A 16,795-nucleotide genomic window follows, 5' to 3' on the forward strand; every position below is an offset into this window, starting at 1 on the left:
AGTTGAGCCACAAGAGAAGCCCCAAGAACAGTGAGGGTTATAGAAATATAAACAACCATAGGCAGTAAATAACACAGACAACATGTAGCTCAGTGCTTAACATGGAGCATCCAAACTTAGATGTGATTCTGGCTCTATCATGCTCTGGCTCTGTGACAGGGACAAGTTTTTCCATCTTTCTTGACTTATATCTACATCTATCAAAACTTATATATTTTAATAAGGATTAAATAAAATAATGACAACATAGTTCTCAAACTGGATAAGGGACCTTTGTGGCTACTCAACTATGCGCTAGAGGGTACATGAAAGCATTGAATAAACAGGATGCACTTTCTTGAAATGCTAATTTTTTTTTACCAAACACAAAAAACTACCAAACACCTTAAAGTATTCATTTTAAAGAAAATAACGACTATATAAAGGTGATTTAAGGTAAAATTCTTATGAATTTTGATCTTATGAATTTTGAAGATAAACTTCAGACTTCAAATAAAGTTTAACTCTCTGGGCTATTTTCAGGCTGAGTTTGCTCTCTTCCAATGTCAGGAACACTAGGAAAGTTTCCAAACACTGCATGTGGCTGACAAAGGATGTTCAACAAAGAACAACCATTAGTGTTCAGTTCAGTTCAGTCATTCAGTTGTGTCTGACTTTTTGCAACCCCACAGACTGCAGCACATCAGGCTTCCCTGTCCATGACCAACTCCTGGAGCTTGCTCAAACTCATGTCCATCAAGTCAGTGATGCCATCCAACCATTTGTTAATAAGTGAAAGTTGCTCAGTTGCGTCCGACTCTCTTCGACCCCATGGGCTGTCGGCTGCCAGGCTCCTCTGTCCATGGAATTCTCCAGGCAAGAATACTGGAGTGGGTAGGCATTCCCTTCTCCAGGGGATCTTCCTGACCCAGGGATCGAACCTGGGTCTCCCCGCATTGCAGGCAGATTCTTTACTGTCTGAGCCAGCAGGGAAGCCCTATTTTTATTCCACAAGTTAGTAAGAAATAGCTATTATTACTAACCCATTCACAGGAGAAACAACTCTGCAGTGTATGGGGCATAACAGGGTGTCATCTCTACCCAGGTATCCTTTTTTCCCAACTTCTAGACTTCTTCCATTCCTATCCCCAAACTTCATGATTTTTTGAGAAGTACAAGTCCAGGAAGCAGGCCAATTCTGCCTCCAAATGCCAGGGAGCAACCTTCAAAACACACAAAAAAGAATGGATCAGCACTAGTAAAGTTGCTAATCTCATCAACCTCCTGACCTCCCCTGAGCCCTCAGCCTGCCCAAGCAGTTAACTCCAGAACAAGAAGTCAGCCTAATCACTGATCCAGCACCACTCCAGACTAGCTGTGTTCTCATTTTAAAAGTTCATAGAAGTTCTCTGAGCTCGCAGTTCCTCTCTCTTCCCCTGGGAGGATTCTTGGCTTTTTTTCCCCAGCATGGCCCCCAAACACCAGTCTTCTCTTCCACCCTAAGCGAAGAAACTGAAGAAGGCCAGGCCGACTCCTGCCTCCAGGCCAGACGAGGCATCTGCTTCTTCAAACTTGCCGAAGGAAGAAAAAGAAAAGCAAGAAGCAATTGAACATATTGATGAAGTACAAAATGAAATAGACAGACTTAATGAACAAGCCAGTGAGGAGATTTTGAAAGTAGAACAGAAATATAACAAACTCCACCAACCATTTTTTCAGAAGAGGTCAGAATTGATCGCCAAAATCCCAAATTTTTGGGTAACAACATTTGTTAACCATCCACAAGTGTCTGCACTGCTTGGGGAGGAGGATGAAGAGGCGCTGCATTATTTGACAAGAGTTGAAGTGACAGAATTTGAAGACATTAAATCAGGTTACAGAATAGATTTTTATTTTGATGAAAACCCTTACTTCGAAAATAAAATTCTCTCCAAAGAATTTCATCTGAATGAGAGTGGTGATCCATCTTCAAAGTCCACTGAAATCAAATGGAAATCTGGAAAGGATTTGACGAAACGATCAAGTCAAACACAGAATAAAGCCAGCAGGAAGAGACAGCATGAGGAACCAGAAAGCTTCTTCACCTGGTTTACTGATCATTCTGATGCAGGTGCAGATGAGTTAGGAGAGGTCATCAAAGATGATATTTGGCCAAATCCATTACAGTACTACTTGGTTCCTGACATGGATGATGAGGAAGGGGAAGGAGAAGAGGATGACGACGACGACGAAGAGGAAGAAGGATTGGAAGACATTGATGAAGAAGGGGATGAGGATGAAGGTGAAGAAGATGAAGATGATGATGAGGGGGAGGAAGGAGAGGAAGATGAAGGAGAAGATGACTAATGGAACACTGATGGATTCCAACCTTTTTTAATTTTCTCCAGTCCCTGGGAGCAAGTTGCAGTCTTTTTTTTGTTTTTTTTTTTCCTCCTCTTGTGCTCAGTCGCCCTGTTTTTGAGGTCTCTTTTCTCCTTTATACCATGGTTCACAACTTATTTGGGGGGGAAATACCTTGAGCAGAATTCAGTGGGACAAGAATCTCTACCCCTTTCTGTTCCAAATTCATTTTTATCCCTTCCTGTCTCAACAAAAACTATGGAATCAACACCACCATGCTCTGTGGGAAAAAAAGAAAAACCTTCTGCTCCCTTAGCTCTGCTGGAAGCTGGAGGGTGCTAGGCCCCTGTGTAGTAGTGCATAGAATTCTAGCTTTTTTCCTCCTTTCTCTGTATATTGGGCTCAGAGATTACACTGTGTCTCTATGTGAATATGGACAGTTAGCATTTACCAACATGTATCTGTCTACTTTCTCTTGTTTAAAAAAAGAAAAAAAAAACTTTAAAAAATGGGGTTATAGAAGGTCAGCAAAGGGTGGGTTTGAGATGTTTGGGTGGGTTAAGTGGGCATTTTGACAACATGGCTTCTTCTTTGGCATGTTTAATTGTGATGTTTAACGGACATCCTTGCAGTTTAAGATGACACTTTTAAAATAAAATTCTCTCCTAATGATGACTTGAGCCCTGCCACTCGATGGGAGAATCAGCAGAACCTGTAGGATCTTATTTGCAATTGACATTCTCTATTGTAATTTTGTTCCTGTTTATTTTTAAATTTTTCTTTTTGTTTCACTGGAAAGGAAAGATGATGCTCAGTTTTAAATGTTAAAAGTGTACAAGTTGCTTTGTTACAATAAAACTAAATGTGTACACACACACACACACACACACACACAAAAGTTCTTAGAGATCATTTATTTCCTTAAAATCTCACAGATAAGTAATAAATAAGGTAGGTGTTATTTTTCCTACTTTACAGAGGAGGAAACTGAGGCCTTCAAAGTAAAATCCATTGAAGTTTTTAGATACAGGCAGAGCCAGGATTCAAGTTCAAGTTTTCTGACTTCAAGTAGCAGCTCTCCCCACTACATTAAGCAACAGAAATCATTCCAATGAGAATCTATACAGCATAGGCAAAAGCTCTTCCAGTCCTTTATCAAAGCCCACCCATTTTCAGCTGTATTCAGGGAAATTATAATTTAATGTAAGTTCAGTTATGTTGCTCAGTAGTGTCTGACTCTTTTGTGACCCCATGGACTGCAGCATGCCAGGCTTTCCTGTCCATCTCCAACTCCTGGAGCTTACTCAAACTCATGGCCATTGAGTCGGTGATGCCATCCAACCATCTCATCCTCTGTCATCCCTTCTACATCTGCCTCCAACCATTCCCAGCATCAGGGTCTTTTCCAATGAGTCAGTTCTCTGCATGAGATGGCCAAAGTATTGGAGTTTCAGCTTCAGCATCAGTCCTTCCAATGAATATTCAGGACTAATTTCCTTTAGGATGGACTGGTTGGATCTCCTTGCAGTCCAAAGGACTCTCAAGAGTCTTCTCCAAAACCACAGTTCAAAAGTATGAATTCTTCGGCACTCAGCTTTCTTTATAGTCCAGCTCTCACATCCATACATGACTACTGGAAAAACAAAAGCTTTGACTAGACAGACCTTTGTAGGCAAAGTAATGTCTCTGCTTTTTAATATGCTGTCTAGGTTGGTCATAACTTTCCTGCCAAGGAGCACACATCTTTTAATTTCATGGCTGCAATCACCATCTGCAGTGATTTTGAAGCCCCCCAAAATAAGGTCTCTCACTGTTTCCATTGTTTCCCCATCTATTTGCCATGAAGTGATGGGACCAGATGCCATGATCTTAGTTTTCTGAATGTTGAGTTTTAAGCCAACTTTTTCACTCTCCTCTTTCACTTTCATCAAGAGGCTCTTTAGTTCTTCTTTGCTTTCTGCCATAAGGGTGGTGTTATCTACATATTTGAGGTTATTGATATTTCCCCTGACAATCTTGATTCCAGCTTGTGTTTCATGCAGCCCAGCGTTTCTCATGATGTACTTTGCATATAAGTTAAAATAACCAGGGTGACAATATACAGCCTTGACGTACTTCTTTTCCTATTTGGAACCAGTCTGTTGTCCCATGTCCAGTTCTAACTGTTGCTTCTTGACCTGCATACAAATTTCTCAGGAGGCAGGTCAGGTGGTCTGGTATTCCCATCTCTTTAAGAATGTTCCACAGTTTGTTGTGATCCACACAGTCAAAGACTTTGGCATAGTCAATAAAGCAGAAGTAGATGTTCTTTCTGGAAGTCTCTTGCTTTTTCTATGATCTAACATGTTGGCAATTTGATCTCTGGTTCCTCTACCTTTTCTAAATCCAGCTTGAACATCGAAGTTCATGGTTCATGTACTGTTGAAGCCTTGCTTGGAGAATTTTGAGCATTACTAACGTGTGAGATGAGTGCAATCGCGCGGTAGTTTGAACCTTCTTTGGTATTGCCTTTCTTTGAGACTGGAATGAAAACGGAGCTTTTTCAGGCCTGTGGCCACTGCTGAGTTTTCCAAATTTGCTGGCATATTGAGTGCAGCACTTTCACAGCATCATCTTTTAGGATTTGAAATAGCTCAACTGGAATTCCATCACCTCTACCAGCTTTGTTCGTAGTGATGCTTCCTAAGGCCCACTTGACTTCACATTCCAGGATGTCTGGCTCTAGGTGAGTGATCACACCATCGTGGTTATCTGGGTCATGAAGCTCTTTTTGGTACAGTTCTTCTGTGTTTTCTTGCCACCTCTTCTTAATATCTTCTGCTTCTGTTAGGTCCATACCATTTCTGTTCTTCATTGTGCCCACCTTTGCATGACACGTTCCTTTGATATCTCTAATTTTCTTGAAGAGATCTCTAGTCTTTCCCATTCTATTGTTTCCCTCTATTTCTTTGCATTGGTCACTGAGGAAGGCTTTCTTATTGCTCCTTGCTATTCTTTGGAACTCTGCATTCAAATAGGTATATCTCTCCTTTTCTCCTTTGCCTTTCGCGTCTTTTCTTTTCTCAGCTATTTGTAAGGCCTCCTCAGACAACCATTTTGCCTTTTTGTATTTCTTTTTCTTAGGGATGGTCTTGATTTCTGCCTCCTGTACAATGTCACGAACCTCTGTCCATAGTTCTTCCTGCACTCTGTCGATCAGATATAATCCCTTGAATCTATTTCTTACTTCAACTGTATAAACAGTTGATCAGATATAATCCCTTGAATCTATTTTCTTTACTTCAACTGTATAAACATAAAGGATTTGATTTAGGTCATATGTGAATGGTCCAGTGGTTTTCCCTACTTTTTTCAATTTAAGTCTGAATTTGGCAATAAGGAGCTCATGGTCTCAGCCACAGTCAGCTCCCAGTCTTGCTTTTGCAAACTGGATATAGATTCTCCCTCTTTGGCTGCAAAGAATACAATCAATCTGATTTTGGTATTGATCATCTGGTGATGTCCATGTGTAGAGTCTTCTCTTGGGTTGTTGGAAGAGGGTGTCTGCTGTGACCAGTGCATTCTCTTGGCAAAACTCTGTTAGCCTTTGACCTGCTTTGTTTTGTACTCCAAGGCCAAATTTGCCTGTTACTCCAGGTATCTCTTGACTTCCTACTTTTGCATTCCAGTCCCCTATAATGAAAAGGACATTTTTGGGGGTGTTAGTTCTAGAAGGTCTTGTAGGTCTTCATAGAACCATTCAACTTTAGCTTCTTCAGCATTATTGGTTGGGGCATAGATGTGGATTACCATGATATTGAACGGTTTGCCTTAGAAACAAACAGAGATCATTCTGTCATTTTTGAGATTGCATCCAAGTACTGCATTTTGGATTCTTTTGCTGACTATGACAGCTACTCCATTTCTTCTAATTAAATTTCTAGAAGAAACTTAATATAAATACTATACTAAATATCATTCAGGGCTAAGTACAATTTAACATAAGTATTAAATTATGCTTCCATTAACTACGAATCATAATAGGGGTTTCCCTAGTGACTCAGACCATAAAAAATCTTCCTGCAATGCAAAAGACCCATGTTCGATCCCTGGGTCGGGAAGATCCTCTGGAGAAGGGAATGCCTACCCACTCCAGTATTCTTGGCTGGAGGATCCCATGGACAGAGGAACCTGCTGGGCTATAGTCCATGGGGTCACAAAGAGTCGAACATGACTGAGAGACTAAGCACACATACACACAGGAATCATCATAAACAACTAATAGAAAATTAAATTGCATGAACTTATTTAGTAAGAAAAGGGAATGAACTCACATGGCTTATCCTTAATCTCTTTCAGGAGGAGCCTTGTGTAAAGGCTTTCTATAGTTTCCTATTGGTCTTGCCCAAGAACATCAGGAGCCCTAGGGCAAGAAGACCTGGACTGACAGAGTCGCTGCAGGAGAGGGTTCTGAGTAAGGGTACTGAGCTCACCTCACCTTCCTTGTATCTCAACCTTTCATTAAGGCCAGGGATTCCAAGAAGGGGCATAGAAAACTGTGTTCAAGAAGAGGCAAAAGAAATAGATTAAGGGTTTGAGGTAGCCAGTTGCTTTATAATGAAAGAGAGCTAAAGAAAATTTATAGATTAATGCCCAGAATGTTAGAACTGGAAGGGAAATTGCTGAACAACTCATGTAAGTTCCTCATAGCCTGGATAGGAAGTGAAAGCAAGACTCTCCCAGTGTCTTGCAGTTATTAGCAGCAGAACCAGACCTGGAACTGAGAACTCCACCTTGTGCTTCAAGACCTAGTTTCATGCTTAACCTCTGAGAAGGCTTTCCTGATAACAACCTCTGAAGAGTTATGGTCCTTCCCCTATGTCCACTTTACTCCACAGCAGTTTGTAAGTACATCCATTTATTATGTTAAGTTCTTGGAATAGAGTGGCACATCCCTCTGAGACAGCATGTCTCACTACTGCAACTACTTCCTTACTTTTGTCTTTTTTCTCCTTACAATCTGTGCTGGTTAAGGTAGGAAGTCCATGGAGAGGTAACATACACAAAGGTCACAGTCATTGCATGTATGTGTCTTCACAAAATTGATAATCTTACAATTTGAAGAATAGAGTATATAAGAAACTGGAAGGTCAGAGTTCATCCTGACCAGCTCATTTACCTCCCTCTGCGTGTGGCAGGAGAACCCTCCCTTCAAACAAAATCTCACCTGGAAGCTTATATATAAAATAGGCCTGAGCAGACATTTACTAGAGGGGAAGGTGAAAGTGAAAGTGAAGTTGTGTCCGACTCTTCGCGACCCCACGGACTGTAGCCCACCAGGCTCCTCCATCCATGGGATTTTCCAGGGAGGGTACTGGAGTGGCCATTGTGCCATTGCCTTCTCCACTAGAGGGGAAGAGAACACCTATTTTGCTTAACTCTGCCCTTTACTAGCTTCTAAGGCATCTTGAGGAGCAACTGCCTCATTTTAAGAAACTTATTTTATTATTCTTTTATTGAAATACAGTATATAAGTTACAAGTGTACAATATAGTGAATCATAATTTTTAAAGTTACAGTTCATTTATAGTTATTATAAAATATTGGCTATATTTCCCATGTTGTACAAAATATCCTTAACCTCCTCATTTTGTTTTATTTTGGAAAAAGCAAGCTGAGCCAAAATAAAGAACTTTTAATTTCAGCCTCCTCTCATTCAGGATGTGATACAGGTCAGAGAAGTCTTTGGAGCCTAGGAAAACTGTAATGAAATCCTCTATGACCCTGGAACGGAGAAGGCAATGGCACCCCACTCCAGTACTCTTGCCTGGAAAATCCCATGGACGGAGGAGCCTGGTAGGCTGCAGCCCATGGGGTCACTAAGAGTCGGACACGACTTAGCGACTTCACTTTTAATTTTCACTTTCCTGCATTGGAGAAGGAAATGGCAACCCACTCCAGTGTTCTTGCCTGGAGAATCCCAGGGACAGGGGAGCTTGGTGGGCTGCCGTCTATGGGGTCACACAGAGTTGGACACAACTGAAGTGACTTAGCAGCAGCAGCAGCATGACCCTGGAAAAGTCATTTAACCTCCCTGCATCAGTTTTTTCATCTATAAAACTCAACAATATTGTCCATCTTGTGAGATATTAGGAGGCTTAAATGAGATGAACTATAAAGCACCCAGCTCATATATCTTGTTACTCAATAAATAGTTACTAATAGAACTACTATTATTAGATTCAAGGTTGGAACATGGTGTTCCCCAGAGCTCTGTCTAGCAATCCTGCTGCCAATCCAAAAAGTATCAGCAGTGTAAAGAAGTAAGGGCTAGTACCCTGGAAGGTGGCAAGTGTTAGTCACTCAGTCGTGTCTGACTCTTTGTGACCCTGACCCCATGGACTGTGGCCCACCAGGCTCCTCTGTCCATGAAATCCTGCAGGCAAGAATACTGGAGTGGGTTGTTATTCCCTTCTCCAGGGGATCTTCCTGACCCAGGGATTGAATCTGGGTCTCCTGCACTGCAGGCAGATTCTTTACCATCTGAGCCACCAAGAAAGCAAAGCAAGTCTGAAATACCTTAAAGCAAAACCTTAAATTGAATCTCCCCAGGCATAAGAAAGCACCTAAATCTTGATTCAAAGCTCTCAGCATGCTAATTAATAAAGATTTTTTTTCACCAGGGTAGAAGATAGGAAACCAACTGAGCTATAGGACAATATTTCCATCATTTAACAGAAATATGCCAATGACTGACACATTGCTGTTACCTCAGCTATTTCTGAGAATCTGTCACTGTGAACAAACACATGGAAAGCACATGTCACCCACCATCAAGCAGGACAATGCTATTTTTTATTTGCCAAGAATACTGGAAGTATTAGGACCTTACCTGGAAAAGAAAAAAAAAAAAATCCTTTCCTGATACTTTCTTTTATGCAATGGTAACAAATCTTTTTTATATGACACCAGGTTTTGTTTTTAAAGGATACTTATATTGGGAGTGACATACTGAAGATGTCAGAACAGGAAGCTCCAGAAACTCATCTCTCCACCAAACCTGAACTAGCAGAAACTCTCTGTAGTAACTACTTTGGAACACCAGAGTCTAGTCAATAAACAGTTCATTTCAGTCTTTTGCCCAGCCCATGCCCTTTCCCACACTCAGACAGCAGTGACAGTGAAGCCCTGAGTTGCTGGTATGGCCTGCTGGAGCTAGGGTTGGCCATAAGAACCTTGTTCCTCCACAGGGTTTGTTTATGTGTTTGATTGCTCATAGCTGCTTTTGCTGGCTGAGGGACCAGCACAGAGGCTGACAGCCATGGTTCAGCATCCAAGGGCTAAAGTTTATTTCACAGGATTTAAGGAGACAAATGTTGAATGGAATAAACAAAATGTGGCATAAATGAACTGTTTCCCAGCTATCGAAAGGAATGAATTCTGATATATGCTACAACATGGATGAACCCTGAAAATATTATACTAAGTGACATAAGCCAAATAAAAGGACAAATATTGTATGATTCCACTCTTGTGATATCTAAAATAGGGAAATTAAGGAGGCAGAAACTAGATTAGAGGTTACCAGAGCCTAGAGGGAAGGGAAAGGGAGAATTATCATTTCATGGATACAGAATTTCTGTTTGGGGTGATGAAAAAGTTCTGGAAATAATATGTTTATACAACATTATGAAAGAACTTAATGCCTCTAAACTGTACACTTAAAATTGGTTAAAATGGTAAATTTTATGTATATTTTGCCACAATAAAGTAAAAAAATTATTTTCTTTTACATATGCCTATTTTTCACTCAACAATTACAAGCTATAAAACCTTGGAAAAATTAACATAGTTGAACCTTATTCCCTCATATGTAATAGCTCTTCCTTGTACAGTTATCATGAGAATTGAAGACAATGTTTATAAAGTGCCCAGTACTCCATTTGTTAGTCATTAATGGTAGTTATTTAGAGGAGGAAATGGCAACCCACTTCAGTATTCTTGCTGGAAAATTCCATGAAAAGAGGAGCTTGGCAGGCTACAGTCCATGGAGTCACAGAGTCACAAAGAGTTGGACATGACTAAGCGCACACACACACACACACACAATGGTAGTTATTACTATAAAATAATTACCTACAGCAACAGTAATTTATAATTAACATAAACATAATAACAATTCAAAAAATATTTAATGAGTAACTAACTGCCTGCTGTCTTCTAGGCACAGGAGGTTCCTAACATTCATCCTCAAGGAGTTCTCAGTCTAGGAGACATGAAAAAAAATGAACAGGAGAACAGGGAGCCAAGAGGACAGGGAATAACCCAACACCAACACTTCTTTCTTTGGGCAAAAACACTGCTTTCTTTCCTACCAATTATCTTGTGATCCAAGAAAGCAGATCAGTTACAAGCAAAGAGAAAATCAGTTTAATGCACATGATTCTTGTCCAGACAAGATTTAATCCATTTGCTTTTTGTACTGACATCACACATAATGTATCAGAGGCAGACATATTGCTTATGTTCCCTTTAAAACCCAGAGAGCACTTGCCTGACAGCCTGGTGGAGTGGGAAGAACAACTGGAATTAGATTTAGAGTCCAGTAGACTTAAGACTTAAGCTCTGGTTTTAGCACTGCCACTTAAAAGCGATAAAAACCTATACACATTTATTGATCTTTCTTAGACTTTCATCTGTAAAATGAATATTTTAATAAAAACTTCTACCTCATACAACTGTTATAAAGATTCAACGAAATTACAAATGGTAAAGTTGTAAAGTATTTTACTTCTTATCTATTATTACATGGGGTTCTGTGGACCTTGTTTCCTTAAGCTTCAGAGAAAATTTGGCATTGGAGAGTTAAATTTTTTCTTCCAGTTTTGTTGAGATATAATTGACATACAGCACTGTATAAGTTTAAGGTGTACAGAATAATATTTGACTTATATACATCATGAAGTGGTTACATGATAAGTTTAGTGGGCATCCATCATCTCATATGTATACAAAATTAAAGAAATGGAAAAAATTTTTTTCTATTCTTTTTTAAAAATATTTATTTATTTGACTGTGTGGATCTTAGTTTTGGCATGTGGGATCTCCCCTGACCAGGGATTGAACCTGGGTTCCCTGCATTGGGAGTGAGGAGTCTTAGCCACTGGACCACCAGCGAAGTCCTGAAAATATATTTTTTATTTGGTTTTTTTTTTTTGGAATGGAGAAAACTGGGGCTTGGGGGCTCTGCCATGTATTATGACCTTGGGAAAACTGATCTTCAGTCACTTTGTCTGGAAAATAAGGGCTATCTCACCAGACTTGTTATAAGAAATAAATACGAGGGGAAAAAAACCATAATAGTTATTTCCAAAGACCAAAGTACAAATGTCAGTGTTAAAACCTCCACCAGGTAGTCCTTACAGAGGAGTAAAACGTGCAGGGCCGGGTCACTGCAAAGAAAGATTTTTTTTTTAACCCTCAGATTATTTCATTGTATTTTCAGGCTATCAGCTTACTTATTAAGGTCCTCTAGCTGACAAACTGCCATGTCAAATACAAATCTGGGGACTTCTCTGGTAGCCCAGAGGTTAAGATTCCATGCTTCCATTGCAGTGGGCATGGGTTTGATCCCTGGTTGGGAAATTAAGATCCTACATTCCATGTAGCATAGCCAAAATAAATCAATTAAAAGACATTTTTTTAAAAATCGGCTTCTTGAACTGAGTAATTTTTTTTTTTTTTTAAGTAAAGAAAGCATTCTAAGTCTGAACATACCAATTTCCTAGCTTTGCAACCTTGAAGGCCATGTCTTTTGTGGGGAGGGGTAAATGACATATTGAACATGTTTGCTGTATACTGAAGCCAAGAAATTCATTTAGGGCTCAGCACAGGAGTGGGGAGAGCATGTGAGCTGGTGTGGCCCAGCAAAAGATGGGGAAATGGCCAGGAAAGGATGTAGAGAAGGAAGGTTTTCAAGGATAAAACCTTGGTTGTTCTTTGTGGTAGTGAGACAATGAATATATAGACCCAGGATGGGTAGACTTTAGGTACCAGCCTAGCTTCAATACTTTCCTCAACAGTTCTTCATTGTCTCACCTATAAAATGATGAGTTAGTGTAAGGGGGTCCATCTGTTCTCACACTTCAGAACTCTTTTCTAACTGGATTTTTGAAATCCTACTACATGTCAATGGTTTGGCCCCATTAAATTTATTACTCCCAGCTGTCTTGTAAAGGTGGCATTCACAGTCCTTTTTCTTTTTGCAAAGGATATACTGAAGCCCAGAAAGGTTAATAATTTATCTGATGTCACATAGTTTTTAAGTGGCAGAATCAGGTCTATAATCTAAGTCACTAACCCCATATCCCATATTCTCTTCCCTATATGGTATACTCATTGCTGTGCACTGTGATAACCATTAACTGAGCATCAGTGATGAGCACGGTGCCAGAGGCTTTATAAACATTCTCATGGACCGGTGAACCATCTATCTGTATAGATCATTATCCCATTTTACAGTTGAGGAAACTGGGATTCAGAGAGGTTAAATAACTTGCTCAAGTTTGCACAGTTCATTAGTGGCAGAGCCTAGATTCTACTCCAGATCTGACAGAAGCCAAAACCTGTCCTCTCCTCAGCACATATACCAGGCCTCTAGTGACACTTGGACACTCTCACCATTAGAACATTTTAAGAAAAGAAGAGAAAAAGGAAAAAAACAGAAAAGTAGACAATGTTTAGATCTTAACTACACTTCAAACTTCTAGCAGAGAAACATTTTTGAGACCTTTCAGAAAAAGAAATGTCTCAGTCTGTAAAGAGCCCATTTTCATGGTCAATCCATGTAAAGCATATTCAAGTGTTCACTGTACTTACTATCTTTATTGTAAGCTGGAGCTGCCACAACAAAATAACACAGATTGACTGGGTGGTTTAAACAACAGACATTTCTTTCTCACAGTTCTGGAGGCTGAAAGTATGTGGATCAGGGTGCCAGTCTGGCTGAGTTCTAGTGAGGGCTCTCTCTCCGTGGCTTGCTAATGGCAGCTCTCTTGCTGTGCCCTTCTGAGGCAGGAGAGAAATACCCAACCTCAGCCCCCACCACCAGGATAAAGCAACTGGAAATTCATTTCCTATAGAGCAAAACTCCAGAACAAGAATAGCAGGACAATTAAGGGAGAAGGCTGGGCCCTGCCAAGATCATGTATTTCTCATTCTCAAAGTCAGAAGACCTCCTGGACTACACATGTGCAGAAAGGTTCCTTGGCGGTCAAAGAGGAATACTGTCAAGGGATGCGTGCACACACATGGGAGGATCCTGAGATATACCAAATATGGACTGTGAGCCAGGAAAAATCAAAATGATTGGCCAAAGGAAACGGGAAGAAATGCTCCATAAAAGTAATTCAAACTGAGGGTGCAACTCAGCAAGTCAGGGAGTCTCCCTCTGAGTCTGCCCATGTGTCTATCCACACACACTGTACTCTTTTTCCTCTTAATAAATACTTCACTTGCTTCACTACTTCCTCTCTTTGTGGAAAATCTTTTCTGCAAAGTCGAAGGGCCAGGGCCCTTGTCGCTGACCACTGCCTAGTGGCTAGGATCTGGTACTTTTACCACCATGACCTGGCCTCAATCTCTGGCTGGAAACCAAAGCCCTGCTACAAGCTGTTGCAGGCCAAGGCCACCCAAGATCACTCCCATAGCAGAGAGAGAACTCTGGTGTCTCCTCCTCTTCTTATAAAGGTACTAATCCTACTGTGAAGGTCCTCCTCTCATGACCTCATCTAAACCTAATTATCTCCCAAAGGCTCCATCTCCAAATACCATCACATTGTGGGGCCAGGGTTTCAATGTATGAATTTGGAGGGACATAAACACTCAGTCTACAACACTACCTATACTTTCAGTCTTTTAAAGTATATGAACAGATTATATTCTTTAAATTAACTTTTCCAAGATGTGCAAGGAGCTAGTTATCACAAATATAAAAATAGTCTGTAAAACACTGAGCTCAATTTTTGGCACATATTAAGTGCGCGGTAAAGGAGCTTTAAAAAGGAGATATAAAGAGACAGAGAACTGTCAACTGGCTAGAAGACAGCTGTTTACTGGAATACACTATTGCTGTGATACTGTGATTTATAAAAAGCATATATTTAGTCTTCATCCCTGTTCCTGGCACAGGGTTCCTAAAAACCTGTGAAATTTTCCTAAGTGATAAGAGCAATAAAGATGCCTTTTCTTGGCGGGGGGGGGGGGTCCATGCTATGCTATGGGATCTTACATCCCAAACAGGAGGAGAGGGACTGCAGGTTGAATCAAACTCCAATGGTCAATCATACCTATACACCTAAAGAAAGAAAGAAAGCAAAAGTCCCTCAGTTGTGTCTGACTTATTGCAACCCCATGGACTATACATATAGTCCATGGAATTTTCCAGGCCAGAATACTGAAGTGGGTAGCCTTTCCCTTCTCCAGGGGATCCTCCCAACCCAGGGATCAAACCCAGGTCTCCCGCATGGCAGGCAGACTCTTTACCAGCTGAGCCACAAGGGAAGCCCAATAATACTGGAGTGGGTAGCCTATCCCCTCTCCAGTGGATCTTCTGCATTGCTGGTGGATTCTTTATCAACTGAGCTATCAAAAATCAAAAAGGACAAAGTTCAGAGAGCTTCTAGGTTGGTGAACACCTAGAGGTACAGGGAGAGTGGCGCTCTCTAGAGGATCCACATTCCTTTCTGTATTCATTGTTTTGCATCTCTTCCATCTGCCTGTTCCTGAGTTACATCCTTTTATAATAAACCAATAATCTAGTGAATAAATTGTTTTCCTAAGTTCTGTGAGCTGCTCTGGCAATTAATTGAACCCAGGGAGGGAGTTATAGGAACCTCAGATTTACAGCCAGTCGGTCAGAAGCACAGGTCACAACCTGGACTTGTGATTGGCATCTGAAATGAGGACAGTTTTATGGGACTGAGCTCTCAACCTGTGGAATCTGACATTATCTCCAAGTAGACAGTGTCAGAATTGAGTTGAATTGTGTCAGAATTGAGTTGAATTGCAGGACACCCTGCTGGTGTCAGAGAATAGCTTGGTGTGGGGAAAGAGTCCACACATTGGAATTGGTGTCAGAATTGTAACTGCAAAGCTGTATTTTATTTCCCTATTTCAGAGGGAATTTCAAATCAAGAATTTTTCCAACTTCTCTATTCCTTGTAGCCACCACCCTTTTACCTCTGAAGCAGACAATACCACAATGGACCTGACCCTCCACTTATACTGCCCTGACTCCGAGCCTACCCCAAACTGCTATCAGGAGCTAGCTGCTTGCTCCTCAAACGTGAGGCTCCCTATTCCTAGAAACTGAAAAGACAATCCTTTCCCCTAGCTTATCATTGGAAGCAGTGAAAGAAGCACATATTTTAAGACAAATCAGCTTGCTATAACAGAAAGCATTATCACTTTGAAATCATAAAGACCCGAGTTCAAATCTTTCCTCATCCTTCAGAAGCTATATAATACTGGCCAAATAATACAACATGAATTAAACTATCAGTTACTTTAACTTAAAAGAAGAGTACTATGGAGTTTATGATTAGTAAGATTATAATTAATGAAGTACCTAGTATGTACTTGCCAAATGGTAATTAAAACTCTTTAATATAACCATTATTTTTACCAACAATAATAGTGAATGTTTATTCTAATGCATTGTATCTGACATCTGTTTTACAGGTTACCTCACTTGGATCTTTATTTCTTGCAATTTGGAAGAAAAGATAATTTGAAAACTTGCCTACTCCATAACACCTAGAAAAGCTAGATAAAAAGTATAACAAACATTTTATGTTATATAACAAATATAGGCAGACTTGAGATTTTAAGAAAGAGAAGAAATCTCCTGAGGTCAAAAAATGAAAAGGAAATTGAAAAGTAGAGAGAAAACTGGAAGCTTAGGTTAAAAAAGAAAATTTCCTTAAGAATTGAAACCTTGGCCTGTGCAAAGTTTGAATGTATTCTACTTGTATGGAGTTTACACCATCTTAGTCTTGAATCTGCAGTCTTAGAATCCCAGCAGAAAAATTAAAACATAGTTCCAGGCTGATAATAATCCTTGGTGATTAGTAGAAACAAAGACAATCCCCCCTCTTTCCCTGCAGAGGAGTACTAATTATCTCATTTAATTCTCACAACTATCCTATGAAATAGTATTATCCCAATTTATAAAAGAAATTCAAATTTAGGAAGGTTAAGTGATTTGTCCAAAGTCATCTTGCTATTATCCGAAAAAGCTGGGATTTGAACTTGCTCGTTGTTCATTCAGTTGAAACACATGTATCAATATGTTATACTGCTAATCTTTGTGCAAATCAATAGATAAATGCAACTGTTTCTTTCTCAGGTTTAGCAACTCAGTAAGAAGGAAGGCAGCCAGGATCACATGAAACCTGAAGGATTCCCACCTGCTCTGTCTACCAAAGCAGCTCCGTCC

The 16,795-nt window shown here is 40.2% G+C and overlaps 1 protein-coding gene and 1 pseudogene across 16 annotated transcripts in view; one reads left to right on the plus strand and one right to left on the minus strand.

Moving 5' to 3' along the window:
• Nucleotides 1–16,795, minus strand: part of FAM168A (family with sequence similarity 168 member A) — a 242,229-nt gene that overhangs the window by 57,869 nt on the left and 167,565 nt on the right. The window lies entirely within an intron of this gene.
• LOC147358230 (protein SET pseudogene) lies at nt 1,432–3,192 on the plus strand (annotated as a pseudogene). The gene has a single exon (XR_015142160.1). The product of XR_015142160.1 is annotated as a protein SET pseudogene (transcript).

Source organism: Bos grunniens, chromosome 15 (assembly GCF_055505025.1).
Source record: "Bos grunniens cultivar Pamir isolate PY7600 chromosome 15, Bosgru_T2T1.0, whole genome shotgun sequence".
Lineage (NCBI taxonomy): Eukaryota > Metazoa > Chordata > Mammalia > Artiodactyla > Bovidae > Bos > Bos grunniens.